At 44.9% G+C, this 25,656-nt stretch overlaps 50 pseudogenes; all 50 read right to left on the bottom strand.

Annotated features, from left to right (window-relative positions):
- Positions 1-969: 969 nt before the first annotated feature.
- LOC140078945 (5S ribosomal RNA) lies at positions 970-1,088 on the bottom strand (annotated as a pseudogene).
- A 1,203-nt stretch (positions 1,089-2,291) lies between these two features.
- On the bottom strand, positions 2,292-2,410 carry LOC140089943 (5S ribosomal RNA; annotated as a pseudogene).
- Positions 2,411-2,480: 70 nt separating this feature from the next.
- On the bottom strand, positions 2,481-2,599 carry LOC140089930 (5S ribosomal RNA; annotated as a pseudogene).
- Positions 2,600-2,858: 259 nt separating this feature from the next.
- On the bottom strand, positions 2,859-2,977 carry LOC140088764 (5S ribosomal RNA; annotated as a pseudogene).
- Positions 2,978-3,236: 259 nt separating this feature from the next.
- On the bottom strand, positions 3,237-3,355 carry LOC140078944 (5S ribosomal RNA; annotated as a pseudogene).
- Positions 3,356-4,369: 1,014 nt separating this feature from the next.
- LOC140082183 (5S ribosomal RNA) lies at positions 4,370-4,488 on the bottom strand (annotated as a pseudogene).
- Positions 4,489-4,747: 259 nt separating this feature from the next.
- On the bottom strand, positions 4,748-4,866 carry LOC140087517 (5S ribosomal RNA; annotated as a pseudogene).
- A 1,014-nt stretch (positions 4,867-5,880) lies between these two features.
- LOC140082174 (5S ribosomal RNA) lies at positions 5,881-5,999 on the bottom strand (annotated as a pseudogene).
- A 70-nt stretch (positions 6,000-6,069) lies between these two features.
- On the bottom strand, positions 6,070-6,188 carry LOC140089181 (5S ribosomal RNA; annotated as a pseudogene).
- A 448-nt stretch (positions 6,189-6,636) lies between these two features.
- On the bottom strand, positions 6,637-6,755 carry LOC140098403 (5S ribosomal RNA; annotated as a pseudogene).
- Positions 6,756-7,203: 448 nt separating this feature from the next.
- On the bottom strand, positions 7,204-7,322 carry LOC140089918 (5S ribosomal RNA; annotated as a pseudogene).
- A 641-nt stretch (positions 7,323-7,963) lies between these two features.
- Positions 7,964-8,082, bottom strand: LOC140078943 (5S ribosomal RNA; annotated as a pseudogene).
- Positions 8,083-8,152: 70 nt separating this feature from the next.
- LOC140095861 (5S ribosomal RNA) lies at positions 8,153-8,271 on the bottom strand (annotated as a pseudogene).
- A 70-nt stretch (positions 8,272-8,341) lies between these two features.
- Positions 8,342-8,460, bottom strand: LOC140088763 (5S ribosomal RNA; annotated as a pseudogene).
- Positions 8,461-9,474: 1,014 nt separating this feature from the next.
- On the bottom strand, positions 9,475-9,593 carry LOC140082182 (5S ribosomal RNA; annotated as a pseudogene).
- Positions 9,594-9,663: 70 nt separating this feature from the next.
- Positions 9,664-9,782, bottom strand: LOC140087515 (5S ribosomal RNA; annotated as a pseudogene).
- Positions 9,783-10,796: 1,014 nt separating this feature from the next.
- LOC140087723 (5S ribosomal RNA) lies at positions 10,797-10,915 on the bottom strand (annotated as a pseudogene).
- Positions 10,916-11,174: 259 nt separating this feature from the next.
- On the bottom strand, positions 11,175-11,293 carry LOC140088761 (5S ribosomal RNA; annotated as a pseudogene).
- Positions 11,294-11,552: 259 nt separating this feature from the next.
- On the bottom strand, positions 11,553-11,671 carry LOC140078942 (5S ribosomal RNA; annotated as a pseudogene).
- A 69-nt stretch (positions 11,672-11,740) lies between these two features.
- On the bottom strand, positions 11,741-11,859 carry LOC140093194 (5S ribosomal RNA; annotated as a pseudogene).
- A 448-nt stretch (positions 11,860-12,307) lies between these two features.
- On the bottom strand, positions 12,308-12,426 carry LOC140095471 (5S ribosomal RNA; annotated as a pseudogene).
- Positions 12,427-12,685: 259 nt separating this feature from the next.
- On the bottom strand, positions 12,686-12,804 carry LOC140098209 (5S ribosomal RNA; annotated as a pseudogene).
- A 259-nt stretch (positions 12,805-13,063) lies between these two features.
- LOC140078941 (5S ribosomal RNA) lies at positions 13,064-13,182 on the bottom strand (annotated as a pseudogene).
- A 448-nt stretch (positions 13,183-13,630) lies between these two features.
- On the bottom strand, positions 13,631-13,749 carry LOC140089905 (5S ribosomal RNA; annotated as a pseudogene).
- A 70-nt stretch (positions 13,750-13,819) lies between these two features.
- Positions 13,820-13,938, bottom strand: LOC140097129 (5S ribosomal RNA; annotated as a pseudogene).
- A 70-nt stretch (positions 13,939-14,008) lies between these two features.
- On the bottom strand, positions 14,009-14,127 carry LOC140094735 (5S ribosomal RNA; annotated as a pseudogene).
- Positions 14,128-14,575: 448 nt separating this feature from the next.
- Positions 14,576-14,694, bottom strand: LOC140095470 (5S ribosomal RNA; annotated as a pseudogene).
- A 70-nt stretch (positions 14,695-14,764) lies between these two features.
- LOC140096067 (5S ribosomal RNA) lies at positions 14,765-14,883 on the bottom strand (annotated as a pseudogene).
- Positions 14,884-14,953: 70 nt separating this feature from the next.
- On the bottom strand, positions 14,954-15,072 carry LOC140096671 (5S ribosomal RNA; annotated as a pseudogene).
- A 259-nt stretch (positions 15,073-15,331) lies between these two features.
- LOC140094734 (5S ribosomal RNA) lies at positions 15,332-15,450 on the bottom strand (annotated as a pseudogene).
- Positions 15,451-15,520: 70 nt separating this feature from the next.
- LOC140096084 (5S ribosomal RNA) lies at positions 15,521-15,639 on the bottom strand (annotated as a pseudogene).
- Positions 15,640-15,896: 257 nt separating this feature from the next.
- On the bottom strand, positions 15,897-16,015 carry LOC140095993 (5S ribosomal RNA; annotated as a pseudogene).
- An 825-nt stretch (positions 16,016-16,840) lies between these two features.
- LOC140095992 (5S ribosomal RNA) lies at positions 16,841-16,959 on the bottom strand (annotated as a pseudogene).
- Positions 16,960-17,029: 70 nt separating this feature from the next.
- On the bottom strand, positions 17,030-17,148 carry LOC140095952 (5S ribosomal RNA; annotated as a pseudogene).
- A 637-nt stretch (positions 17,149-17,785) lies between these two features.
- On the bottom strand, positions 17,786-17,904 carry LOC140089893 (5S ribosomal RNA; annotated as a pseudogene).
- A 448-nt stretch (positions 17,905-18,352) lies between these two features.
- On the bottom strand, positions 18,353-18,471 carry LOC140097127 (5S ribosomal RNA; annotated as a pseudogene).
- Positions 18,472-18,918: 447 nt separating this feature from the next.
- LOC140078380 (5S ribosomal RNA) lies at positions 18,919-19,037 on the bottom strand (annotated as a pseudogene).
- Positions 19,038-20,043: 1,006 nt separating this feature from the next.
- LOC140097126 (5S ribosomal RNA) lies at positions 20,044-20,162 on the bottom strand (annotated as a pseudogene).
- A 70-nt stretch (positions 20,163-20,232) lies between these two features.
- Positions 20,233-20,351, bottom strand: LOC140098404 (5S ribosomal RNA; annotated as a pseudogene).
- Positions 20,352-20,421: 70 nt separating this feature from the next.
- LOC140090476 (5S ribosomal RNA) lies at positions 20,422-20,540 on the bottom strand (annotated as a pseudogene).
- Positions 20,541-20,610: 70 nt separating this feature from the next.
- Positions 20,611-20,729, bottom strand: LOC140082540 (5S ribosomal RNA; annotated as a pseudogene).
- A 448-nt stretch (positions 20,730-21,177) lies between these two features.
- On the bottom strand, positions 21,178-21,296 carry LOC140096544 (5S ribosomal RNA; annotated as a pseudogene).
- A 70-nt stretch (positions 21,297-21,366) lies between these two features.
- LOC140083461 (5S ribosomal RNA) lies at positions 21,367-21,485 on the bottom strand (annotated as a pseudogene).
- Positions 21,486-21,554: 69 nt separating this feature from the next.
- Positions 21,555-21,673, bottom strand: LOC140086017 (5S ribosomal RNA; annotated as a pseudogene).
- Positions 21,674-21,743: 70 nt separating this feature from the next.
- On the bottom strand, positions 21,744-21,862 carry LOC140091583 (5S ribosomal RNA; annotated as a pseudogene).
- A 70-nt stretch (positions 21,863-21,932) lies between these two features.
- On the bottom strand, positions 21,933-22,051 carry LOC140085384 (5S ribosomal RNA; annotated as a pseudogene).
- Positions 22,052-22,120: 69 nt separating this feature from the next.
- On the bottom strand, positions 22,121-22,239 carry LOC140082489 (5S ribosomal RNA; annotated as a pseudogene).
- A 70-nt stretch (positions 22,240-22,309) lies between these two features.
- On the bottom strand, positions 22,310-22,428 carry LOC140090013 (5S ribosomal RNA; annotated as a pseudogene).
- Positions 22,429-22,687: 259 nt separating this feature from the next.
- LOC140089880 (5S ribosomal RNA) lies at positions 22,688-22,806 on the bottom strand (annotated as a pseudogene).
- Positions 22,807-23,064: 258 nt separating this feature from the next.
- On the bottom strand, positions 23,065-23,183 carry LOC140085479 (5S ribosomal RNA; annotated as a pseudogene).
- Positions 23,184-25,656: the final 2,473 nt, after the last annotated feature.

Here is a 25,656-nt window from a genome sequence, read left to right as displayed (position 1 = left end):
CTTACACAATTTTCAGGTTCAAAAAGGTCACCAGAACTTGGGATTCCAAGCCAGTCTCCCATGCTGGTACTTGCCAAGCCTTAAGCTGCATCGCTGCTGCGATCTCACAAGAGCACGCACATTCAGCTTAGAATGGCCGTTGACAGCAGCTGTTCAATTTGAACCTTCTTTTACTATCTCATAGAGAAACTAACACAATTTTCAGGTTCAAAAAGGGCAACGGAACTTGGGATTCCCAGCCAGTCTCCCATGCTGGTACTTGCCAAGCCTTATGCTGCATTGCTGCTGCGATCTGGCGAGAGCAGGCACATTCAGCTTAGAATGGCCATTGACAGCAGTTGTTCAATTTGAACCTTCTTCTACTATCTTATATAGAAACTAACACAATTTTCAGGTTCAAAAAGGTCACCAGAACTTGGGATTCCAAGCCAGTCTCCCATGCTGGTACTTGCCAAGCCTTAAGCTGCATCGCTGCTGCGATCTAACAAAAGCACGCACATTGAGCTTAGAATGGCCGTTGACAGCAGCTGTTCAATTTGAACCTTCTTTTACTATCTCATAGAGAAACTAACACATTTTCAGGTTCAAAAAGGTCAACAGAACTTTGGATTCCCAGCCAGTCTCCCATGCTGGTACTTGCCAAGCCTTAAGCTGCATTGCTGCTGCGATCTGACAAGAGCAGGCACATTCAGCTTAGAATGGCCGTTGACAGCAGCATTTCAAATTGAACCTTCTTTTACTATCTCATAGAGAAACTAAAACAATTTTCAAGTTCAAAAACGTCAACAGAACTTGGGATTCCCAGCCAGTCTCCCATGCTGGAACTTGCCAAGCCTTAAGCTGCATCGCTGCTGCGATGTGACAAGAGCACGCACATTCAGCTTAGAATGGCCGTTGACAGGAGCTGTTCAATTTGAACCTTCTTTTACTATTTCATAGAGAAACTAACACAATTTTCAGGTTCAAAAAGGTCAACAGAACTTGGGATTCCCAGCCAGTCTCCCATGCTGGTACTTGCCAAGCCTTAAGCTGCATTGCTGCTGCGATCTGACGAGAGCAGGCACATTCAGCTTAGAATGGCCGTTGACAGCAGCTGTTCAATTTGAACCTTCTTTTACTATCTCATAGAGAAACTAACACAATTTTCAGGTTCAAAAAGGTCAACGGAACTTGGGATTCCCAGCCAGTCTCCCATGCTGGTACTTGCTAAGCCTTAAGCTGCATTGCTGCTGCGATCTGGCAAGAGCAGGCACATTCAGCTTAGAATGGCCATTGACAGCAGTTGTTCAATTTGAACCTTCTTCTACTATCTTATATAGAAACTAACACAATTTTAAGGTTCAAAAAGGTCACCAGAACTTGGGATTCCAAGTCAGTCTCCCATGCTGGTACTTGCCAAGCCTTAAGCTGCATTGCTGCTGCAATCTGACAAGAGCAGGCACATTCAGCTTAGAATGGCCGTTGACAGCAGCTGTTCAATTTGAACCTTCTTTTGCTATCTCATAGAGAAACTTACACAATTTTCAGGTTCAAAAAGGTCACCAGAACTTGGGATTCCAAGCCAGTCTCCCATGCTGGTACTTGCCAAGCCTTAAGCTGCATCGCTGCTGCGATCTCACAAGAGCACGCACATTCAGCTTAGAATGGCCGTTGACAGCAGCTGTTCAATTTGAACCTTCTTTTACTATCTCATAGAGAAACTAACACAATTTTCAGGTTCAAAAAGAGCAACGGAACTTGGGATTTCCAGCCAGTCTCCCATGCTGGTACTTGCCAAGCCTTATGCTGCATTGCTGCTGCGATCTGGCGAGAGCAGGCACATTCAGCTTAGAATGGCCATTGACAGCAGTTGTTCAATTTGAACCTTCTTCTACTATCTTATATAGAAACTAACACAATTTTCAGGTTCAAAAAGGTCACCAGAACTTGGGATTCCAAGCCAGTCTCCCATGCTGGTACTTGCCAAGCCTTAAGCTGCATTGCTGCTGCAATCTGACAAGAGCAGGCACATTCAGCTTAGAATGGCCGTTGACAGCAGCTGTTCAATTTGAACCTTCTTTTGCTATCTCATAGAGAAACTAACACAATTTTCAGGTTCAAAAAGGTCACCAGAACTTGGGATTCCAAGCCAGTCTCCCATGCTGGTACTTGCCAAGCCTTAAGCTGCATCGCTGCTGCGATCTAACAAAAGCACGCACATTGAGCTTAGAATGGCCGTTGACAGCAGCTGTTCAATTTGAACCTTCTTTTACTATCTCATAGAGAAACTAACACATTTTCAGGTTCAAAAAGGTCAACAGAACTTGGGATTCCCAGCCAGTCTCCCATGCTGGTACTTGCCAAGCCTTAAGCTGCATTGCTGCTGCGAACTGACGAGAGCAGGCACATTCAGCTTAGAATGGCCGTTGACAGCAGCTGTTCAATTTGAACCTTCTTTTACTTTCTCATAGAGAAACTAACACAATTTTCAGGTTCAAAAAGGTCAACGGAACTTGGGATTCCCAGCCAGTCTCCCATGCTGGTACTTGCCAAGCCTTAAGCTGCATTGCTGCTGCGATCTGACGAGAGCAGGCACATTCAGCTTAGAATGGCCGTTGACAGCAGCTGTTCAATTTGAACCTTCTTTTACTATCTCATAGAGAAACTAACACAATTTTCAGGTTCAAAAAAGTCACCAGAACTTGGGATTCCCAGCGAGTCTCCCATGCTGGTACTTGCCAAGCCTTAAGCTGCATCGCTGCTGCGATCTGACAAGAGCACGCACATTCAGCTTAGAATGGCCGCTGACAGCAGCTGTTCAATTTGAACCTTCTTTTACTATCTCATAGAGAAACTAACACAATTTTCAGGTTCAAAAAGGTCAACGGAACTTGGGATTCCCAGCCAGTCTCCCATGCTGGTACTTGCCAAGCCTTAAGCTGCATTGCTGCTGCGATCTGACAAGAGCAGGCACATTCAGCTTAGAATGGCCGTTGACAGCAGCATTTCAAATTGAACCTTCTTTTACTATCTCATAGAGAAACTAAAACAATTTTCAAGTTCAAAAACATCAACAGAACTTGGGATTCCCAGCCAGTCTCCCATGCTGGAACTTGCCAAGCCTTAAGCTGCATCGCTGCTGCGATGTGACAAGAGCACGCACATTCAGCTTAGAATGGCCGTTGACAGGAGCTGTTCAATTTGAACCTCCTTTTAATATTTCATAGAGAAACTAACACAATTTTCAGGTTCAAAAAGGTCAACAGAACTTGGGATTCCCAGCCAGTCTCCCATGCTGGTACTTGCCAAGCCTTAAGCTGCATTGCTGCTGCGATCTGACGAGAGCAGGCACATTCAGCTTAGAATGGCCGTTGACAGCAGCTGTTCAATTTGAACCTTCTTTTACTATCTCATAGAGAAACTAACACAATTTTCAGGTTCAAAAAGGTCAACAGAACTTGGGATTCCCAGCCAGTCTCCCATGCTGGTACTTGCCAAGCCTTAAGCTGCATTGCTGCTGCGATCTGGCAAGAGCAGGCACATTCAGCTTAGAATGGCCATTGACAGCAGTTGTTCAATTTGAACCTTCTTCTACTATCTTATATAGAAACTAACACAATTTTCAGGTTCAAAAAGGTCACCAGAACTTGGGATTCCAAGTCAGTCTCCCATGCTGGTACTTGCCAAGCCTTAAGCTGCATTGCTGCTGCAATCTGACAAGAGCAGGCACATTCAGCTTAGAATGGCCGTTGACAGCAGCTGTTCAATTTGAACCTTCTTTTGCTATCTCATAGAGAAACTTACACAATTTTCAGGTTCAAAAAGGTCACCAGAACTTGGGATTCCAAGCCAGTCTCCCATGCTGGTACTTGCCAAGCCTTAAGCTGCATCGCTGCTGCGATCTCACAAGAGCACGCACATTCAGCTTAGAATGGCCGTTGACAGCAGCTGTTCAATTTGAACCTTCTTTTACTATCTCATAGAGAAACTAACACAATTTTCAGGTTCAAAAAGGGCAACGGAACTTGGGATTCCCAGCCAGTCTCCCATGCTGGTACTTGCCAAGCCTTATGCTACATTGCTGCTGCGATCTGGCGAGAGCAGGCACATTCAGCTTAGAATGGCCATTGACAGCAGTTGTTCAATTTGAACCTTCTTCTACTATCTTATATAGAAACTAACACAATTTTCAGGTTCAAAAAGGTCACCAGAACTTGGGATTCCAAGCCAGTCTCCCATGCTGGTACTTGCCAAGCCTTAAGCTGCATCGCTGCTGCGATCTAACAAAAGCACGCACATTGAGCTTAGAATGGCCGTTGACAGCAGCTGTTCAATTTGAACCTTCTTTTACTATCTCATAGAGAAACTAACACATTTTTAGGTTCAAAAAGGTCAACAGAACTTGGGATTCCCAGCCAGTCTCCCATGCAGGTACTTGCCAAGCCTTAAGCTGCATTGCTGCTGCGATCTGACGAGAGCAGGCACATTCAGCTTAGAATGGCCGTTGACAGCAGCTGTTCAATTTGAACCTTCTTTTACTATCTCATACAGAAACTAACACAATTTTCAGGTTCAAAAAAGTCACCAGAACTTGGGATTCCCAGCGAGTCTCCCATGCTGGTACTTGCCAAGCCTTAAGCTGCATCGCTGCTGCGATCTGACAAGAGCACGCACATTCAGCTTAGAATGGCCGTTGACAGCAGCTGTTCAATTTGAACCTTCTTTTACTATCTCATAGAGAAACTAACACAATTTTCAGGTTCAAAAAGGTCAACGGAACTTGGGATTCCCAGTCAGTCTCCCATGCTGGTACTTGCCAAGCCTTAAGCTGCATTGCTGCTGCGATCTGACAAGAGCAGGCACATTCAGCTTAGAATGGCCGTTGACAGCAGCATTTCAAATTGAACCTTCTTTTACTATCTCATAGAGAAACTAAAACAATTTTCAAGTTCAAAAACGTCAACAGAACTTGGGATTCCCAGCCAGTCTCCCATGCTGGAACTTGCCAAGCCTTAAGCTGCATCGCTGCTGCGATGTGACAAGAGCACGCACATTCAGCTTAGAATGGCCGTTGACAGCAGCTGTTTAATTTGAACCTTCTTTTGCTATCTCATAGAGAAACTTACACAATTTTCAGGTTCAAAAAGGTCACCAGAACTTGGGATTCCAAGCCAGTCTCCCATGCTGGTACTTGCCAAGCCTTAAGCTGCATCGCTGCTGCGATCTCACAAGAGCACGCACATTCAGCTTAGAATGGCCGTTGACAGCAGCTGTTCAATTTGAACCTTCTTTTACTATCTCATAGAGAAACTAACACAATTTTCAGGTTCAAAAAGAGCAACGGAACTTGGGATTTCCAGCCAGTCTCCCATGCTGGTACTTGCCAAGCCTTATGCTGCATTGCTGCTGCGATCTGGCGAGAGCAGGCACATTCAGCTTAGAATGGCCATTGACAGCAGTTGTTCAATTTGAACCTTCTTCTACTATCTTATATAGAAACTAACACAATTTTCAGGTTCAAAAAGGTCACCAGAACTTGGGATTCCAAGCCAGTCTCCCATGCTGGTACTTGCCAAACCTTAAGCTGCATTGCTGCTGCAATCTGACAAGAGCAGGCACATTCAGCTTAGAATGGCCGTTGACAGCAGCTGTTCAATTTGAACCTTCTTTTGCTATCTCATAGAGAAACTAACACAATTTTCAGGTTCAAAAAGGTCACCAGAACTTGGGATTCCAAGCCAGTCTCCCATGCTGGTACTTGCCAAGCCTTAAGCTGCATCGCTGCTGCGATCTGACAAGAGCACGCACATTCAGCTTAGAATGGCCGTTGACAGCAGCTGTTCAATTTGAACCTTCTTTTACAATCTCATAGAGAAACTAACACATTTTCAGGTTCAAAAAGGTCAACAGAACTTGGGATTCCCAGCCAGTCTCCCACGCTGGTACTTGCCAAGCCTTAAGCTGCATTGCTGCTGCGATCTGACGAGAGCAGGCACATTCAGCTTAGAATGGCCGTTGACAGCAGCTGTTCAATTTGAACCTTCTTTTACTATCTCATAGAGAAACTAACACAATTTTCAGGTTCAAAAATGTCAACGGAACTTGGGATTCCCAGCCAGTCTCCCATGCTAGTACTTGCCAAGCCTTAAGCTGCATTGCTGCTGCAATCTGACGAGAGCAGGCACATTCAGCTTAGAATGGCCGTTGACAGCAGCTGTTCAATTTGAACCTTCTTTAACTATCTCATAGAGAAACTAACACAATTTTCAGGTTCAAAAAAGTCACCAGAACTTGGGATTCCCAGCCAGTCTCCCATGCTGGTACTTGCCAAGCCTTAAGCTGCATCGCTGCTGCGATCTGACAAGAGCACACACATTCAGGTTAGAATGGCCGTTGACAGCAGCTGTTCAATTTGAACCTTCTTCTACTATCTCATAGAGAAACTAACACAATTTTCAGGTTCAAAAAGGTCACCAGAACTTGGGATTCCCAGCCAGTCTCCCATGCTGGTACTTGCCAAGCCTTAAGCTGCATCGCTGCTGCGATCTGACAAGAGCACGCACATTCAGCTTAGAATTGCCGTTGACAGCAGCTTTTCAATTTGAACCTTCTTTTACTATCTCATACAGAAACTAACACAATTTTCAGGTTCAAAAAGGTCAACGGAACTTGGGATTCCCAGCCAGTCTCCCATGCTGGTACTTGCCAAGCCTTAGGCTGCATTGCTGCTGTGATCTGACGAGAGCAGGCACATTCAGCTTAGAATGGCCATTGACAGCAGCTGTTCAATTTGAACCTTCTTTTACTATCTCATAGAGAAACTAACACAATTTTCAGGTTCAAAAAGGTCAACAGAACTTGGGATTCCCAGCCAGTCTCCCATGCTGGTACTTGCCAAGCCTTAAGCTGCATCGCTGCTGCGATCTGACAAGAGCACACACATTCAGCTTAGAATGGCCGTTGACAGCAGTTGTTCAATTTGAACCTTCTTCTACTATCTCATAGAGAAACTAACACAATTTTCAGGTTCAAAAAAGTCACCAGAACTTGGGATTCCCAGCCAGTCTCCCATGCTGGTACTTGCCAAGCCTTAAGCTGCATCGCTGCTGCGATCTGACAAGAGCACACACATTCAGCTTAGAATGGCCGTTGACAGCAGCTGTTCAATTTGAACCTACTTTTACTATCTCATAGAGAAAATAACACAATTTTCAGGTTCAAAAAGGTCAACGGAACTTGGGATTCCCAGCCAGTCTCCCATGCTGGTACTTGCCAAGCCTTAAGCTGCATTGCTGCTGCGATCTGACGAGAGCAGGCACATTCAGCTTAGAATGGCCGTTGACAGCAGCTGTTCAATTTGAACCTTCTTTTACTATCTCATAGAGAAACTAACACATTTTCAGGTTCAAAAAGGTCAACAGAACTTGGGATTCCCAGCCAGTCTCCCATGCTGGTACTTGCCAAGCCTTAAGCTGCATCGCTGCTGCGATCTGACAAGAGCACACACATTCAGCTTAGAATGGCCGTTGACAGCAGTTGTTCAATTTGAACCTTCTTCTACTATCTCATATAGAAACTAACACAATTTTCAGGTTCAAAAAGGTCACCAGAACTTGGGATTCCCAGCCAGTCTCCCATGCTGGTACTTGCCAAGCCTTAATCTGCATTGCTGCTGCGATCTGACAAGAGCAGGCACATTCAGCTTAGAATGGCCGTTGACAGCAGCATTTCAAATTGAACCTTCTTTTACTATCTCATAGAGAAACTAAAACAATTTTCAAGTTCAAAAAGGTCAACAGAACTTGGGATTCCCAGCCAGTCTCCCAAGCTGGAACTTGCCAAGCCTTAAGCTGCATCGCTGCTGCGATGCGATCTGACAAGAGCACGCACATTCAGCTTAGAATGGCCGTTGACAGCAGCTGTTCAATTTGAACCTTCTTTTACTATCTCATAGAGAAACTAACACATTTTTCAGGTTCAAAAAGGTCAACAGAACTTGGGATTCCCAGCCAGTCTCCCATGCTGGTACTTGCCAAGCCTTAAGCTGCATTGCTGCTGCGATCTGACGAGAGCAGGCACATTCAGCTTAGAATGGCCGTTGACAGCAGCTGTTCAATTTGAACCTTCTTTTGCTATCTCATAGAGAAACTAACACAATTTTCAGGTTCAAAAAGGTCAACGGAACTTGGGATTCCCAGCCAGTCTCCCATGCTGGTACTTGCCAAGCCTTAAGCTGCATCGCTGCTGCGATCTGACAAGAGCACGCACATTCAGCTTAGAATGGCCGTTGACAGCAGCTGTTCAATTTGAACCTTCTTTTACTATCTCATAGAGAAACTAACACAATTTTCAGGTTCAAAAAGGTCAACGGAACTTGGGATTCCCAGCCAGTCTCCCATGCTGGTACTTGCCAAGCCTTAAGCTGCATTGCTGCTGCGATCTGACAAGAGCAGGCACATTCAGCTTAGAATGGCCGTTGACAGCAGCATTTCAAATTGAACCTTCTTTTACTATCTCATAGAGAAACTAAAACAATTTTCAAGTTCAAAAAGGTCAACGGAACTTGGGATTCCCAGCCAGTCTCCCATGCTGGAACTTGCCAAGCCTTAAGCTGCATTGCTGCTGCGATCTGGCAAGAGCAGGCACATTCAGCTTAGAATGGCCATTGACAGCAGTTGTTCAATTTGAACCTTCTTCTACTATCTTATATAGAAACTAACACAATTTTCAGGTTCAAAAAGGTCACCAGAACTTGGGATTCCAAGTCAGTCACCCATGCTGGTACTTGCCAAGCCTTAAGCTGCATTGCTGCTGCAATCTGACAAGAGCAGGCACATTCAGCTTAGAATGGCCGTTGACAGCAGCTGTTCAATTTGAACCTTCTTTTGCTATCTCATAGAGAAACTTACACAATTTTCAGGTTCAAAAAGGTCACCAGAACTTGGGATTCCAAGCCAGTCTCCCATGCTGGTACTTGCCAAGCCTTAAGCTGCATCGCTGCTGCGATCTCACAAGAGCACGCACATTCAGCTTAGAATGGCCGTTGACAGCAGCTGTTCAATTTGAACCTTCTTTTACTATCTCATAGAGAAACTAACACAATTTTCAGGTTCAAAAAGGGCAACGGAACTTGGGATTCCCAGCCAGTCTCCCATGCTGGTACTTGCCAAGCCTTATGCTGCATTGCTGCTGCGATCTGGCGAGAGCAGGCACATTCAGCTTAGAATGGCCATTGACAGCAGTTGTTCAATTTGAACCTTCTTCTACTATCTTATATAGAAACTAACACAATTTTCAGGTTCAAAAAGGTCACCAGAACTTGGGATTCCAAGCCAGTCTCCCATGCTGGTACTTGCCAAGCCTTAAGCTGCATCGCTGCTGCGATCTAACAAAAGCACGCACATTGAGCTTAGAATGGCCGTTGACAGCAGCTGTTCAATTTGAACCTTCTTTTACTATCTCATAGAGAAACTAACACATTTTCAGGTTCAAAAAGGTCAACAGAACTTGGGATTCCCAGCCAGTCTCCCATGCAGGTACTTGCCAAGCCTTAAGCTGCATTGCTGCTGCGATCTGACGAGAGCAGGCACATTCAGCTTAGAATGGCCGTTGACAGCAGCTGTTCAATTTGAACCTTCTTTTACTATCTCATAGAGAAACTAACACAATTTTCAGGTTCAAAAAGGTCAACGGAACTTGGGATTCCCAGTCAGTCTCCCATGCTGGTACTTGCCAAGCCTTAAGCTGCATTGCTGCTGCGATCTGACAAGAGCAGGCACATTCAGCTTAGAATGGCCGTTGACAGCAGCGTTTCAAATTGAACCTTCTTTTACTATCTCATAGAGAAACTAAAACAATTTTCAAGTTCAAAAACATCAACAGAACTTGGGATTCCCAGCCAGTCTCCCATGCTGGAACTTGCCAAGCCTTAAGCTGCATCGCTGCTGCGATGTGACAAGAGCACGCACATTCAGCTTAGAATGGCCGTTGACAGCAGCTGTTCAATTTGAACCTTCTTTTGCTATCTCATAGAGAAACTTACACAATTTTCAGGTTCAAAAAGGTCACCAGAACTTGGGATTCCAAGCCAGTCTCCCATGCTGGTACTTGCCAAGCCTTAAGCTGCATCGCTGCTGCGATCTCACAAGAGCACGCACATTCAGCTTAGAATGGCCGTTGACAGCAGCTGTTCAATTTGAACCTTCTTTTACTATCTCATAGAGAAACTAACACAATTTTCAGGTTCAAAAAGAGCAACGGAACTTGGGATTTCCAGCCAGTCTCCCATGCTGGTACTTGCCAAGCCTTATGCTGCATTGCTGCTGCGATCTGGCGAGTGCAGGCACATTCAGCTTAGAATGGCCATTGACAGCAGTTGTTCAATTTGAACCTTCTTCTACTATCTTATATAGAAACTAACACAATTTTCAGGTTCAAAAAGGTCACCAGAACTTGGGATTCCAAGCCAGTCTCCCATGCTGGTACTTGCCAAGCCTTAAGCTGCATTGCTGCTGCAATCTGACAAGAGCAGGCACATTCAGCTTAGAATGGCCGTTGACAGCAGCTGTTCAATTTGAACCTTCTTTTGCTATCTCATAGAGAAACTTACACAATTTTCAGGTTCAAAAAGGTCACCAGAACTTGGGATTCCAAGCCAGTCTCCCATGCTGGTACTTGCCAAGCCTTAAGCTGCATCGCTGCTGCGATCTAACAAAAGCACGCACATTGAGCTTAGAATGGCCGTTGACAGCAGCTGTTCAATTTGAACCTTCTTTTACTATCTCATAGAGAAACTAACACATTTTCAGGTTAAAAAAGGTCAACAGAACATGGGATTCCCAGCCAGTCTCCCATGCTGGTACTTGCCAAGCCTTAAGCTGCATTGCTGCTGCGATCTGACGAGAGCAGGCACATTCAGCTTAGAATGGCCGTTGACAGCAGCTGTTCAATTTGAACCTTCTTTTACTATCTCATAGAGAAACTAACACAATTTTCAGGTTCAAAAAAGTCACCAGAACTTGGGATTCCCAGCGAGTCTCCCATGCTGGTACTTGCCAAGCCTTAAGCTGCATCGCTGCTGCGATCTGACAAGAGCACGCACATTCAGCTTAGAATGGCCGTTGACAGCAGCTGTTCAATTTGAACCTTCTTTTACTATCTCATAGAGAAACTAACACAATTTTCAGGTTCAAAAAGGTCAACGGAACTTGGGATTCCCAGCCAGTCTCCCATGCTGGTACTTGCCAAGCCTTAAGCTGCATTGCTGCTGCGATCTGACAAGAGCAGGCACATTCAGCTTAGAATGGCCGTTGACAGCAGCATTTCAAATTGAACCTTCTTTTACTATCTCATAGAGAAACTAAAACAATTTTCAAGTTCAAAAACGTCAACAGAACTTGGGATTCCCAGCCAGTCTCCCATGCTGGAACTTGCCAAGCCTTAAGCTGCATCGCTGCTGCGATGTGACAAGAGCACGCACATTCAGCTTAGAATGGCCGTTGACAGGAGCTGTTCAATTTGAACCTTCTTTTACTATTTCATAGAGAAACTAACACAATTTTCAGGTTCAAAAAGGTCAACAGAACTTGGGATTCCCAGCCAGTCTCCCATGCTGGTACTTGCCAAGCCTTAAGCTGCATTGCTGCTGCGATCTGACGAGAGCAGGCACATTCAGCTTAGAATGGCCGTTGACAGCAGCTGTTCGATTTGAACCTTCTTTTACTATCTCATAGAGAAACTAACACATTTTCAGGTTCAAAAAGGTCAACGGAACTTGGGATTCCCAGCCAGTCTCCCATGCTGGTTCTTGCCAAGCCTTAAGCTGCATTGCTGCTGCGATCTGATGAGAGCAGGCACATTCAGCTTAGAATGGCCGTTGACAGCAGCTGTTCAATTTTAACCTTCTTTTGCTATCTCATAGAGAAACTAACACAATTTTCAGGTTCAAAAAGGTCAACAGAACTTGGGATTCCCAGCCAGTCTCCCATGCTGGTACTTGCCAAGCCTTAAGCTGCATCGCTGCTGCGATCTGACAAGAGCACACACATTCAGCTTAGAATGGCCGTTGACAGCAGTTGTTCAATTTGAACCTTCTTCTACTATCTCATATAGAAACTAACACAATTTTCAGGTTCAAAAAAGTCACCAGAACTTGGGATTCCCAGCCAGTCTCCCATGCTGGTACTTGCCAAGCCTTAAGCTGCATCGCTGCTGCGATCTGACAAGAGCACGCACATTCAGCTTAGAATGGCCGTTGACAGCAGCTGTTCAATTTGAACCTTCTTTTACTATCTCATAGAGAAACTAACACAATTTTCAGGTTCAAAAAGGTCAACGGAACTTGGGATTCCCAGCCAGTCTCCCATGCTGGTACTTGCCAAGCCTTAACCTGCATTGCTGCTGCGATCTGACAAGAGCAGGCACATTCAGCTTAGAATGGCCGTTGACAGCTGCATTTCAAATTGAAGCTTCTTTTACTATCTCATAGAGAAACTAAAACAATTTTCAAGTTCAAAAAGCTCAACAGAACTTGGGATTCCCAGCCAGTCTCCCATGCTGGTACTTGCCAAGCCTTAAGCTGCATTGCTGCTGTGATCTGACGAGAGCAGGCACATTCAGCTAAGAATGGCCGCTGACAGCAGCTGTTCAATTTGAACCTTCTTTTACTATCTCATAGAGAAAATAACTCAATTTTCAGGTTCAAAAAGGTCAACGGATCTTGGGATTCTTACCAAGTCTCCCATGCTGGTACTTGCCAAGCCTTAAGCTGCATTGCTGCTGCGATCTGACGAGAGCAGGCACATTCAGCTTAGAATGGCCGTTGACAGCAGCTGTTCAATTTGAACCTTCTTTTACTATCTCATAGAGAAACTATCACAATTTTCAGGTTCAAAAAGGTCAAAGGAACTTGGAATTCCCAGCCAGTCTCCCATGCTGGTACTTGCCAAGCCTTAAGTTGCATTGCTGCTGCGATCTGACGAGAGCAGGCAAATTCAGCTTAGAATGGCCGTTGACAGCAGCTGTTCAATTTGAACCTTCTTTTACTATCTCATAGAGAAACTAACACAATTTTCAGGTTAAAAAAGGTCAACAGAACTTGGGATTCCCAGCCAGTCTCCCATGCTGGTACTTGCCAAGCCTTAAGCTGCATTGCTGCTGCGATCTGACGAGAGCAGGCACATTCAGCTTAGAATGGCCGTTGACAGCAGCTGTTCAATTTGAACCTTCTTTTGCTATCTCATAGAGAAACTAACACAATTTTCAGGTTCAAAAAGGTCAACGGAACTTGGGATTCCCAGCCAGTCTCCCATGCTGGTACTTGCCAAGCCTTAAGCTGCATCGCTGCTGCGATCTGACAAGAGCACACACATTCAGCTTAGAATGGCCGTTGACAGCAGTTGTTCAATTTGAACCTTCTTCTACTATCTCATAGAGAAACTAACACAATTTTCAGGTTCAAAAAAGTCACCAGAACTTGGGATTCCCAGCCAGTCTCCCATGCTGGTACTTGCCAAGCCTTAAGCTGCATTGCTGCTGCGATCTGACAAGAGCATGCACATTCAGCTTAGAATGGCCGTTGACAGCAGCTGTTCAATTTGAACCTTCTTTTACTATCTCATAGAGAAACTAAAACAATTTTCAGGTTCAAAAAGGTCAACGGAACTTGGGATTCCCAGCCAGTCTCCCATGCTGGTACTTGCCAAGCCTTAAGCTGCATTGCTGCTGCGATCTGACGAGAGCAGGCACATTCAGCTTAGAATGGCCGTTGACAGCAGCATTTCAAATTGAACCTTCTTTTACTATCTCATAGAGAAACTAAAACAATTTTCAAGGTTAAAAAGGTCAACAGAACTTGGGATTCCCAGCCAGTCTCCCATGCTGGTACTTGCCAAGCCTTAAGCTGCATCGCTGCTGCGATCTGACAAGAGCACGCACATTCAGCTTAGAATGGCCGTTGACAGCAGCTGTTCAATTTGAACCTTCTTTTACTATCTCATAGAGAAACTAACACAATTTTCAGGTTCAAAAAGGTCAACAGAACTTGGAATTCCCAGCCAGTCTCCCATGCTGGTACTTGCCAAGCCTTAAGTTGCATTGCTGCTGCGATCTGACGAGAGCAGGCAAATTCAGCTTAGAATGGCCGTTGACAGCAGCTGTTCAATTTGAACCTTCTTTTACTATCTCATAGAGAAACTAACACAATTTTCAGGTTAAAAAAGGTCAACAGAACTTTGGATTCCCAGCCAGTCTCCCATGCTGGTACTTGCCAAGCCTTAAGCTGCATCGCTGCTGCGATCTGACAAGAGCACACACATTCAGCTTAGAATGGCCGTTGACAGCAGTTGTTCAATTTGAACCTTCTTCTACTATCTCATAGAGAAACTAACACAATTTTCAGGTTCAAAAAAGTCACCAGAACTTGGGATTCCCAGCCAGTCTCCCATGCTGGTACTTGCCAAGCCTTAAGCTGCATCGCTGCTGCGATCTGACAAGAGCACGCACATTCAGCTTAGAATGGCCGTTGACAGCAGCTGTTCAATTTGAACCTTCTTTTACTATCTCATAGTGAAACTAACACAATTTTCAGGTTCAAAAAGGTCAACGGAACTTGGGATTCCCAGCCAGTCTCCCATGCTGGTACTTGCCAAGCCTTAACCTGCATTGCTGCTGCGATCTGACAAGAGCAGGCACATTCAGCTTAGAATGGCCGTTGACAGCTGCATTTCAAATTGAAGCTTCTTTTACTATCTCATAGAGAAACTAAAACAATTTTCAAGTTCAAAAAGGTCAACAGAACTTGGGATTCCCAGCCAGTCTCCCATGCTGGTACTTGCCAAGCCTTAAGCTGCATTGCTGCTGTGATCTGACGAGAGCAGGCACATTCAGCTAAGAATGGCCGCTGACAGCAGCTGTTCAATTTGAACCTTCTTTTACTATCTCATAGAGAAAATAACTCAATTTTCAGGTTCAAAAAGGTCAACGGATCTTGGGATTCCTACCAAGTCTCCCATGCTGGTACTTGCCAAGCCTTAAGCTGCATTGCTGCTGCGATCTGACGAGAGCAGGCACACTCAGCTTAGAATGGCCGTTGACAGCAGCTGTTCAATTTGAACCTTCTTTTACTATCTCATAGAGAAACTATCACAATTTTCAGGTTCAAAAAGGTCAAAGGAACTTGGAATTCCCAGCCAGTCTCCCATGCTGGTACTTGCCAAGCCTTAAGTTGCATTGCTGCTGCGATCTGACGAGAGCAGGCAAATTCAGCTTAGAATGGCCGTTGACAGCAGCTGTTCAATTTGAACCTTCTTTTACTATCTCATAGAGAAACTAACACAATTTTCAGGTTCAAAAAGGTCAACAGAACTTGGAATTCCCAGCCAGTCTCCCATGCTGGTACTTGCCAAGCCTTAAGTTGCATTGCTGCTGCGATCTGACGAGAGCAGGCAAATTCAGCTTAGAATGGCCGTTGACAGCAGCTGTTCAATTTGAACCTTCTTTTACTATCTCATAGAAAAACTAACACAATTTTCAGGTTAAAAAAGGTCAACAGAACTTTGGATTCCCAGCCAGTCTCCCATGCTGGTACTTGCCAAGCCTTAAGCTGCATTGCTGCTGCGCTCTGACGAGAGCAGGCACATTCAGCTTAGAATGGCCGTTGACAGCAGCATTTCAAATTGAACCTTCTTTTACTATCTCATAGAGAAACTAAAACAATTTTCAAGGTAAAAAGGTCAGCAGAACTTGGGATTCCCAGCCAGTCTCCCATGCTGGTACTTGCCAAGCCTTAAGCTGCATCGCTGCTGCGATCTGACAAGAGCACGCACATTCAGCTTCGAATGGCCTTTGACAGCAGCTGTTCAATTTGAATCTTCTTTTACTATCTCATAGAGTAACTAACACATTTTCAGGTTCAAAAAGGTCAACAGAACTTGGGATTCCCAGCCAGTCTCCCATGCTGGTACTTGCCAAGCCTTAAGCTGCATTGCTGCTGCGATCTGACAAGAGCAGGCACATTCAGCTTAGAATGGCCGTTGAAAGCAGCTGTTCAATTTGAACCTTCTTTTACTATCTCATAGAGAAACTAACACAATTTTCAGGTTCAAAAAGGTCATTGGAACTTGGGATTCCCAGCCAGTCTCCCATGCTGGTACTTGCCAAGCCTTAAGCTGCATTGCTGCTGTGATCTGACGAGAGCAGGCACATTCAGCTTAGAATGGCCATTGACAGCAGCCGTTCAATTTGAACCTTCTTTTACTATCTCATAGAGAAAATAACTCAATTTTCAGGTTCAAAAAGGTCAACGGATCTTGGGATTCCTACCCAGTCTCCCATGCTGGTACTTGCCAAGCCTTAAGCTGCATTGCTGCTGCAATCTGACGAGAGCAGGCACATTCAGCTTAGAATGGCCGTTGACAGCAGCTGTTCAATTTGAACCTTCTTCTACTATCTCATAGAGAAACTAACACAATTTTCAGGTTCAAAAAAGTCACCAGAACTTGGGATTCCCAGCCAGTCTCCCATGCTGGTACTTGCCAAGCCTTAAGCTGCATCGCTGCTGCGATCTGACAAGAGCACGCACATTCAGCTTAGAATGGCCGATGACAGCAGCATTTCAAATTGAACCTTCTTTTACTATCTCATAGAGAAACTAAAACAATTTTCAAGTTCAAAAAGGTCAACAGAACTTGGGATTCCCAGCCAGTCTCCCATGCTGGTACTTGCTGAGCCTTAAGCTGCATCGCTGCTGCGATCTGACAAGAGCACGCACATTCAGCTTAGAATGGCCTTTGACAGCAGCTGTTCAATTTGAATCTTCTTTTACTATCTCATAGAGTAACTAACACATTTTCAGGTTCAAAAAGGTCAACAGAACTTGGGATTCCCAGCCAGTCTCCCATGCTGGTACTTGCCAAGCCTTAAGCTGCATTGCTGCTGCGATCTGACAAGAGCAGGCACATTCAGCTTAGAATGGCCGTTGAAAGCAGCTGTTCAATTTGAACCTTCTTTTACTATCTCATAGAGAAACTAACACAATTTTCAGGTTCAAAAAGGTCAACGGAACTTGGGATTCCCAGCCAGTCTCCCATGCTGGTACTTGCCAAGCCTTAAGCTGCATTGCTGCTGCGATCTGACGAGAGGAGGCACATTCAGCTTAGAATGGCCGTTGACAGCAGCATTTCAAATTGAACCTTCTTTTACTATCTCATAGAGAAACTAACACAATTTTCAAGTTCAAAAAGGTCAACAGAACTTGGGATTCCCAGCCAGTCTCCCATGCTGGTACTTGCCATGCCTTAAGCTGCATTGCTGCTGCGATCTGAAAAGAGCACACACATTCAGCTTAGAATGGCCGTTGACAGCAGTTGTTCAATTTGAACCTTCTTCTACTATCTCATAGAGAAACTAACACAATTTTCAGGTTCAAAAAGGTCACCAGAACTTGGGATTCCCAGCCAGTCTCCCATGCTGGTATTTGCCAAGCCTTAAGCTGCATTGCTGCTGCGATCTGACAAGAGCACGCACATTCCGCTTAGAATGGCCGTTGACAGCAGCTTTTCAATTTGAACCTTCTTTTACTATCTCATAGAGAAACTAACACAATTTTCAGGTTCAAAAAGGTCATCGGAACTTGGGATTCCCAGCCAGTCTCCCATGCTGGTACTTGCCAAGCCTTAAGCTGCATTGCTGCTGCGATCTGACGAGAGCAGGCACATTCAGCTTAGAATGGCCATTGACAGCAGCTGTTCAATTTGAACCTTCTTTTACTATCTCATAGAGAAACTAACACAATTTTCAGGTTCAAAAAGGTCAACGGAACTTGGGATTCCCAGCCAGTCTCCCATGCTGGTACTTGCCAAGCCTTAAGCTGCATTGCTGCTGCGATCTGACGAGAGCAGGCACATTCAGCTTAGAATGGCCGTTGACAGCAGCTGTTCAATTTGAACCTTCGTTTACTATCTCATAGAGAAACTAACACAATTTTCAGGTTCAAAAACGTCAACAGAACTTGGGATTCCCAGCCAGTCTCCCATGCTGGTACTTGCCAAGCCTTAAGCTGCATCGCTGCTGCGAACTGAAAAGAGCACACACATTCAGCTTAGAATGGCCGTTGACAGCAGTTGTTCAATTTGAACCTTCTTCTACTATCTCATAGAGAAACTAACACAATTTTCAGGTTCAAAAAGGTCAACAGAACTTGGGATTCCAAGCCAGTCTCCCATGCTGGTACTTGCCAAGCCTTAAGCTGCATCGCTGCTGCGATCTGACAAGAGCACGCACATTCAGCTTAGAATGGCCGTTGACAGCAGCTGTTCAATTTGAACCTTCTTTTACTATCTCATAGAGAAACTAACACAATTTTCAAGTTCAAAAAGGTCAACAGAACTTGGGATTCCCAGCCAGTCTCCCATGCTGGTACTTGCCAAGCCTTAAGCTGCATCGCTGCTGCGATCTGACAAGAGCACGCACATTCAGCTTAGAATGGCCGTTGACAGCAGCTGTTCAATTTGAACCTTCTTTTACTATCTCATAGAGAAACTAACACAATTTTCAGGTTCAAAAGGTCAACAGAACTTGGGATTCCCAGCCAGTCTCCCATGCTGGTACTTGCCAAGCCTTAAGCTGCATCGCTACTGCGATCTGAAAAGAGCACACACATTCAGCTTAGAATGGCCGTTGACAGCAGTTGTTCAATTTGAACCTTCTTCTACTATCTCATAGAGAAACTAACACAATTTTCAGGTTCAAAAAGGTCAACAGAACTTGGGATTCCAAGCCAGTCTCCCATGCTGGTACTTGCCAAGCCTTAAGCTGCATCGCTGCTGCGATCTGACAAGAGCACGCACATTCAGCTTAGAATGGCCGTTGACAGCAGCTGTTCAATTTGAACCTTCTTTTACTATCTCATAGAGAAACTAACACAATTTTCAGTTTCAAAAAGGTCAACAGAACTTGGAATTCCCAGCCAGTCTCCCATGCTGGTACTTGCCAAGCCTTAAGCTGCATTGCTGCTGCGATCTGACGAGAGCAGGCACATTCAGCTTAGAATGGCCGTTGACAGCAGCTGTTCAATTTGAACCTTCTTTTGCTATCTCATAGAGAAACTAACACAATTTTCAGGTTAAAAAAGGTCAACGGAACTTGGGATTCCCAGCCAGTCTCCCATGCTGGTACTTGCCAAACCTTAAGCTGCATTGCTGCTGCGATCTGACGAGAGGAGGCACATTCAGCTTAGAATGGCCGTTGACAGCAGCATTTCAAATTGAACCTTCTTTTACTATCTCATAGAGAAACTAAAACAATTTTCAAGTTCAAAAAGGTCAACAGAACTTGGGATTCCCAGCCAGTCTCCCATGCTGGTACTTGCCAAGCCTTAAGCTGCATCGCTGCTGCGATCTGACAAGAGCACGCACATTCAGCTTAGAATGGCTGTCGACAGCGGCTGTTCAATTTGAACCTTCTTGTACTATCTCATAGAGAAACTAACACAATTTTCAGGTTCAAAAAGGTCAACAGAACTTGGGATTCCCAGCCAGTCTCCCATGCTGGTACTTGCCAAACCTTAAGCTGCATCGCTGCTGCGATCTGGCAAGAGCACGCACATTCAGCTTAGAATGGCCGTTGACAGCAGCTGTTCAATTTGAACCTTCTTTTACTATCTCATAGAGAAACTAACACATTTTCAGGTTCAAAAAGGTCACCAGAACTTGGGATTCCCAGCAAGTCTCCCATGCTGTCACTTGCCAAGCCTTAAGCTGCATCTCTGCTGCGATCTGACAAGAGCACGCACATTCAGCTTAGAATGGCCGTTGACAGCAGCTGTTCAATTTGAACCTTCTTTTACTATCTCATAGAGAAACTAACACAATATTCAGGTTCAAAAAGGTCAACGGAACTTCGGATTCCCAGCCAGTCTCCCATGCTGGTACTTGCCAAGCCTTAAGCTGCTGCAATCTGACGAGAGCAGGCACATTCAGCTTAGAATGGCCATTGACAGCAGCTGCTCAATTTGAACCTTCTTTTACTATCTCATAGAGAAACTAACACAATTTTCACGTTAAAAATGGTCAACAGAACTTGGGATTCCCAGCCAGTCTCCCATGCTGGTACTTGCCAAGCCTTAAGCTGCATCGCTGCTGCGATCTGACAAGAGCACGCACATTCAGCTTAGAATGGCCGTTGACAGCAGCTGTTCAATTTGAACCTTCTTTTGCTATCTCATAGAGAAACTAACACAATTTTCAGGTTCAAAAAGGTCAACGGAACTTGGGATTCCCAGCCAGTCTCCCATGCTGGTACTTGCCAAGCCTTAAGCTGCATTGCTGCTGCAATCTGATGAGAGCAGGCACATTCAGCTTAGAATTGACGTTGACAGCAGCTGTTCAATTTGAACCTTCTTTTACTATCTCATAGAGAAACTAACACAATTTTCAGTTTCAAAAAGGTCAACAGAACTTGGGATTCCCAGCCAGTCTCCCATGCTGGTACTTGCCAAGCCTTAAGCTGCATTGCTGCTGTGATCTGACGAGAGCAGGCACATTCAGCTTAGAATGGCCGTTGACAGCAGCTGTTCAATTTGAACCTTCTTTTGCTATCTCATAGAGAAACTAACACAATTTTCAGGTTCAAAAAGGTCAACGGAACTTGGGATTCCCAGCCAGTCTCCCATGCTGGTACTTGCCAAGCCTTAAGCTGCATTGCTGCTGCGATCTGACGAGAGCAGGCACATTCAGCTTAGAATGGCCATTGACAGCAGTTGTTCAATTTTAACCTTCTTCTACTATCTCATATAGAAACTAACACAATTTTCAGGTTCAAAAAGGTCACCAGAACTTGGGATTCCAAGCCAGTCTCCCATGCTGGTACTTGCCAAGCCTTAAGCTGCATTGCTGCTGCAATCTGACAAGAGAAGGCACATTCAGCTTAGAATGGCCGTTGACAGCAGCTGTTCAATTTGAACCTTCTTTTGCTATCTCATAGAGAAACTAACACAATTTTCAGGTTCAAAAAGGTCACCAGAACTTGGGATTCCAAGCCAGTCTCCCATGCTGGTACTTGCCAAGCCTTAAGCTGCATCGCTGCTGCAATCTGACAAGAGCACGCACATTCAGCTTAGAATGGCCGTTGACAGCAGCTGTTCAATTTGAACCTTCTTTTACTATCTCATAGAGAAACTAACACAATTTTCAGGTTCAAAAAGGTAAACAGAACTTGGGATTCCCAGCCAGTCTCCCATGCTGGTACTTGCCAAGCCTTAAGCTGCATTGCTGCTGTGATCTGACGAGAGCAGGCACATTCAGCTTAGAATGGCCGTTGACAGCAGCTGTTCAATTTGAACCTTCTTTTACTATCTCATAGAGAAACTAACACAATTTTCAGGTTCAAAAAGGTCAACGAAACTTGGGATTCCCAGCCAGTCTCCCATGCTGGTACTTGCCAAGCCTTAAGCTGCATTGCTGCTGCGATCTGACGAGAGCAGGCACATTCAGCTTAGAATGGCCGTTGACAGCAGCTGTTCAATTTGAACCTTCTTTTACTATCTCATAGACAAACTAACACATTTTCAGGTTCAAAAAGGTCAACGGAACTTGGAATTCCCAGCCAGTCTCCCATGCTGGTACTTGCCAAGCCTTAAGCTGCATTGCTGCTGCGATCTGACGAGAGCACGCACATTCAGCTTAGAATGGCCGTTGACAGCAGCAGTTCAATTTGAACCTTCTTTAACTATCTCATAGAGAAACTAACACAATTTTCAGGTTCAAAAAGGTAAACAGAACTTGGGATTCCCAGGCAGTCTCCCATGCTGGTACTTGCCAAGCCTTAAGCTGCATTGCTGCTGTGATCTGACGAGAGCAGGCACATTCAGCTTAGAATGGCCGTTGACAGCAGCTGTTCAATTTGAACCTTCTTTTACTATCTCATAGCGAAACTAACACAATTTTCAGGTTCAAAAAGGTCAACGGAACTTGGGATTCCAAGCCAGTCTCCCATGCTGGTACTTGCCAAGCCTTAAGCTGCATTGCTGCTGCGATCTGACGAGAGCAGGCACATTCAGCTTAGAATGGCCGTTGACAGCAGCTGTTCAATTTGAACCTTCTTTTACTATCTCATAGACAAACTAACACATTTTCAGGTTCAAAAAGGTCAACGGAACTTGGAATTCCCAGCCAGTCTCCCATGCTGGTACTTGCCAAGCCTTAAGCTGCATTGCTGCTGCGATCTGACGAGAGCAGGCACATTCAGCTTAGAATGGCCGTTGACAGCAGCTGTTCAATTTGAACCTTCTTTAACTATCTCATAGAGAAACTAACACAATTTTCAGGTTCAAAAAGGTCAACAGAACTTGGGATTCCCAGCCAGTCTCCCATGCTGGTACTTGCCAAGCCTTAAGCTGCATTGCTGCTGTGATCTGACGAGATCAGGCACATTCAGCTTAGAATGGCCGTTGACAGCAGCTGTTCAATTTGAACCTTCTTTTACTATCTCATAGAGAAAATAACTCAATTTTCAGGTTCAAAAAGGTCAACGGATCTTGGGATTCCTACCCAGTCTCCCATGCTGGTACTTGCCAAGCCTTAAGCTGCATTGCTGCTGCGATGTGACGAGAGCAGGCACATTCAGCTTAGAATGGCCGTTGACAGCAGCTGTTCAATTTGAACCTTCTTTTACTATCTCATAGAGAAACTAACACAATTTTCAGGTTCAAAAAGGTCAACGGAACTTGGGATTCCCAGCCAGTCTCCCATGCTGGTACTTGCCAAGCCTTAAGCTGCATTGCTGCTGCGATCTGACGAGAGCAGGCACATTCAGCTTAGAATGGCCGTTGACAGCAGCTGTTCAATTTGAACCTTCTTTTACTATGTCATAGAGAAACTAACACATTTTCAGGTTCAAAAAGGTCAACGGAACTTGGAATTCCCAGCCAGTCTCCCATGCTGGTACTTGCCAAGCCTTAAGTTGCATTGCTGCTGCGCTCTGACGAGAGCAGGCAAATTTAGCTTAGAATGGCCGTTGACAGCAGCTGTTCAATTTGAACCTTCTTTTACTATCTCATATAGAAACTAACACAATTTTCAGGTTAAAAAAGGTCAACAGAACTTGGGATTCCCAGCCAGTCTCCCATGCTGGTACTTGCCAAGCCTTAAGCTGCATTGCTGCTGCGATCTGACGAGAGCAGGCACATTCAGCTTAGAATTGCCGTTGACAGCAGCTGTTCAATTTGAACCTTCTTTTACTATCTCATAGAGAAACTAACACAATTTTCAGGTTCAAAAAGGTCAACAGAACTTGGGATTCCCAGCCAGTCTCCCATGCTGGTACTTGCCAAGCCTTAAGCTGCATCGCTGCTGCGATCTGAAAAGAGCACACACATTCAGCTTAGAATGGCCGTTGACAGCAGTTGTTCAATTTGAACCTTCTTCTACTATCTCATAGAGAAACTAACACAATTTTCAGGTTCAAAAAGGTCACCAGAACTTGGGTTTTTCAGCCAGTCTCCCATGCTGGTATTTGCCAAGCCTTAAGCTGCATCGCTGCTGCGATCTGACAAGAGCACGCACATTCCGCTTAGAATGGCCGTTGACAGCAGTTTTTCAATTTGAACCTTCTTTTACTATCTCATAGAGAAACTAACACAATTTTCAGGTTCAAAAAGGTCAACGGAACTTGGGATTCCCAGCCAGTCTCCCATGCTGGTACTTGCCAAGCCTTAAGCTGCATTGCTGCTGCGATCTGACGAGAGCAGGCACATTCAGCTTAGAATGGCCATTGACAGCAGCTGTTCAATTTGAGCCTTCTTTTACTATCTCATAGAGAAACTAACACAATTTTCAGGTTCAAAAAGGTCAACGGAACTTGGGATTTCCAGCCAGTCTCCCATGCTGGTACTTGCCAAGCCTTAAGCTGCATTGCTGCTGCGATCTGACGAGAGCAGGCACATTCAGCTTAGAATGGCCGTTGACAGCAGCTGTTCAATTTGAACCTTCTTTTACTATCTCATAGAGAAACTAACACATTTTCAGGTTCAAAAAGGTCAACGGAACTTGGGATTCCCAGCCAGTCTCCCATGCTGGTACTTGCCAAGCCTTAAGCTGCATTGCTGCTGTGATCTGACGAGAGCAGGCTCATTCAGCTTAGAATGGCCGTTGACAGCAGCTGTTCAATTTGAACCTTCTTTTACTATCTCATCGAGAAACTAACACAATTTTCAGGTTCAAAAAGGTCAACGGAACTTGGGATTCCCAGCCAGTCTCCCATGCTGGTACTTGCCAAGCCTTAAGCTGCATTGCTGCTGCGATCTGACGAGAGCAGGCACATTCAGCTTAGAATGGCCGTTGACAGCAGCTGTTCAATTTGAACCTTCTTTTACTATCTCATAGACAAACTAACACATTTTCAGGTTCAAAAAGGTCAACGGAACTTGGAATTCCCAGCCAGTCTCCCATGCTGGTACTTGCCAAGCCTTAAGCTGCATTGCTGCTGCGATCTGACGAGAGCAGGCACATTCAGCTTAGAATGGCCGTTGACAGCAGCTGTTCAATTTGAACCTTCTTTAACTATCTCATAGAGAAACTAACACAATTTTCAGGTTCAAAAAGGTCAACAGAACTTGGGATTCCCAGCCAGTCTCCCATGCTGGTTCTTGCCAAGCCTTAAGCTGCATTGCTGCTGCGATCTGACGAGAGCAGGCACATTCAGCTTAGAATGGCCGTTGACAGCAGCTGTTCAATTTGAACCTTCTTTTACTATCTCATAGAGAAAATAACTCAATTTTCAGGTTCAAAAAGGTCAACGGATCTTGGGATTCCTACCCAGTCTCCCATGCTGGTACTTGCCAAGCCTTAAGCTGCATTGCTGCTGCGATCTGACGAGAGCAGGCACATTCAGCTTAGAATGGCCGTTGACAGCAGCTGTTCAATTTGAACCTTCTTTTACTATCTCATAGAGAAACTAACACAATTTTCAGGTTCAAAAAGGTCAACGGAACTTGGGATTCCCAGCCAGTCTCCCATGCTGGTACTTGCCAAGCCTTAAGCTGCATTGCTGCTGCGATCTGACGAGAGCAGGCACATTCAGCTTAGAATGGCCGTTGATAGCAGCTGTTCAATTTGAACCTTCTTTTACTATGTCATAGAGAAACTAACACATTTTAAGGTTCAAAAAGGTCAACGGAACTTGGAATTCCCAGCCAGTCTCCCATGCTGGTACTTGCCAAGCCTTAAGTTGCATTGCTGCTGCGATCTGACGAGAGCAGGCAAATTCAGCTTAGAATGGCCGTTGACAGCAGCTGTTCAATTTGAACCTTCTTTTACTATCTCATATAGAAACTAACACAATTTTCAGGTTAAAAAAGGTCAACAGAACTTGGGATTCCCAGCCAGTCTCCCATGCTGGTACTTGCCAAGCCTTAAGCTGCATTTCTGCTGCGATCTGACGAGAGCAGGCACATTCAGCTTAGAATTGCAGTTGACAGCAGCTGTTCAATTTGAACCTTCTTTTACTATCTCATAGAGAAACTAACACAATTTTCAGGTTCAAAAAGGTCAACAGAACTTGGGATTCCCAGCCAGTCTCCCATGCTGGTACTTGCCAAGCCTTAAGCTGCATCGCTGCTGCGATCTGAAAAGAGCACACACATTCAGCTTAGAATGGCCGTTGACAGCAGTTGTTCAATTTGAA

This window comes from Engystomops pustulosus, chromosome 9 (genome assembly GCF_040894005.1).
Source record: "Engystomops pustulosus chromosome 9, aEngPut4.maternal, whole genome shotgun sequence".
Lineage (NCBI taxonomy): Eukaryota > Metazoa > Chordata > Amphibia > Anura > Leptodactylidae > Engystomops > Engystomops pustulosus.
This window is presented reverse-complemented; position numbering and strand designations above follow the sequence as displayed.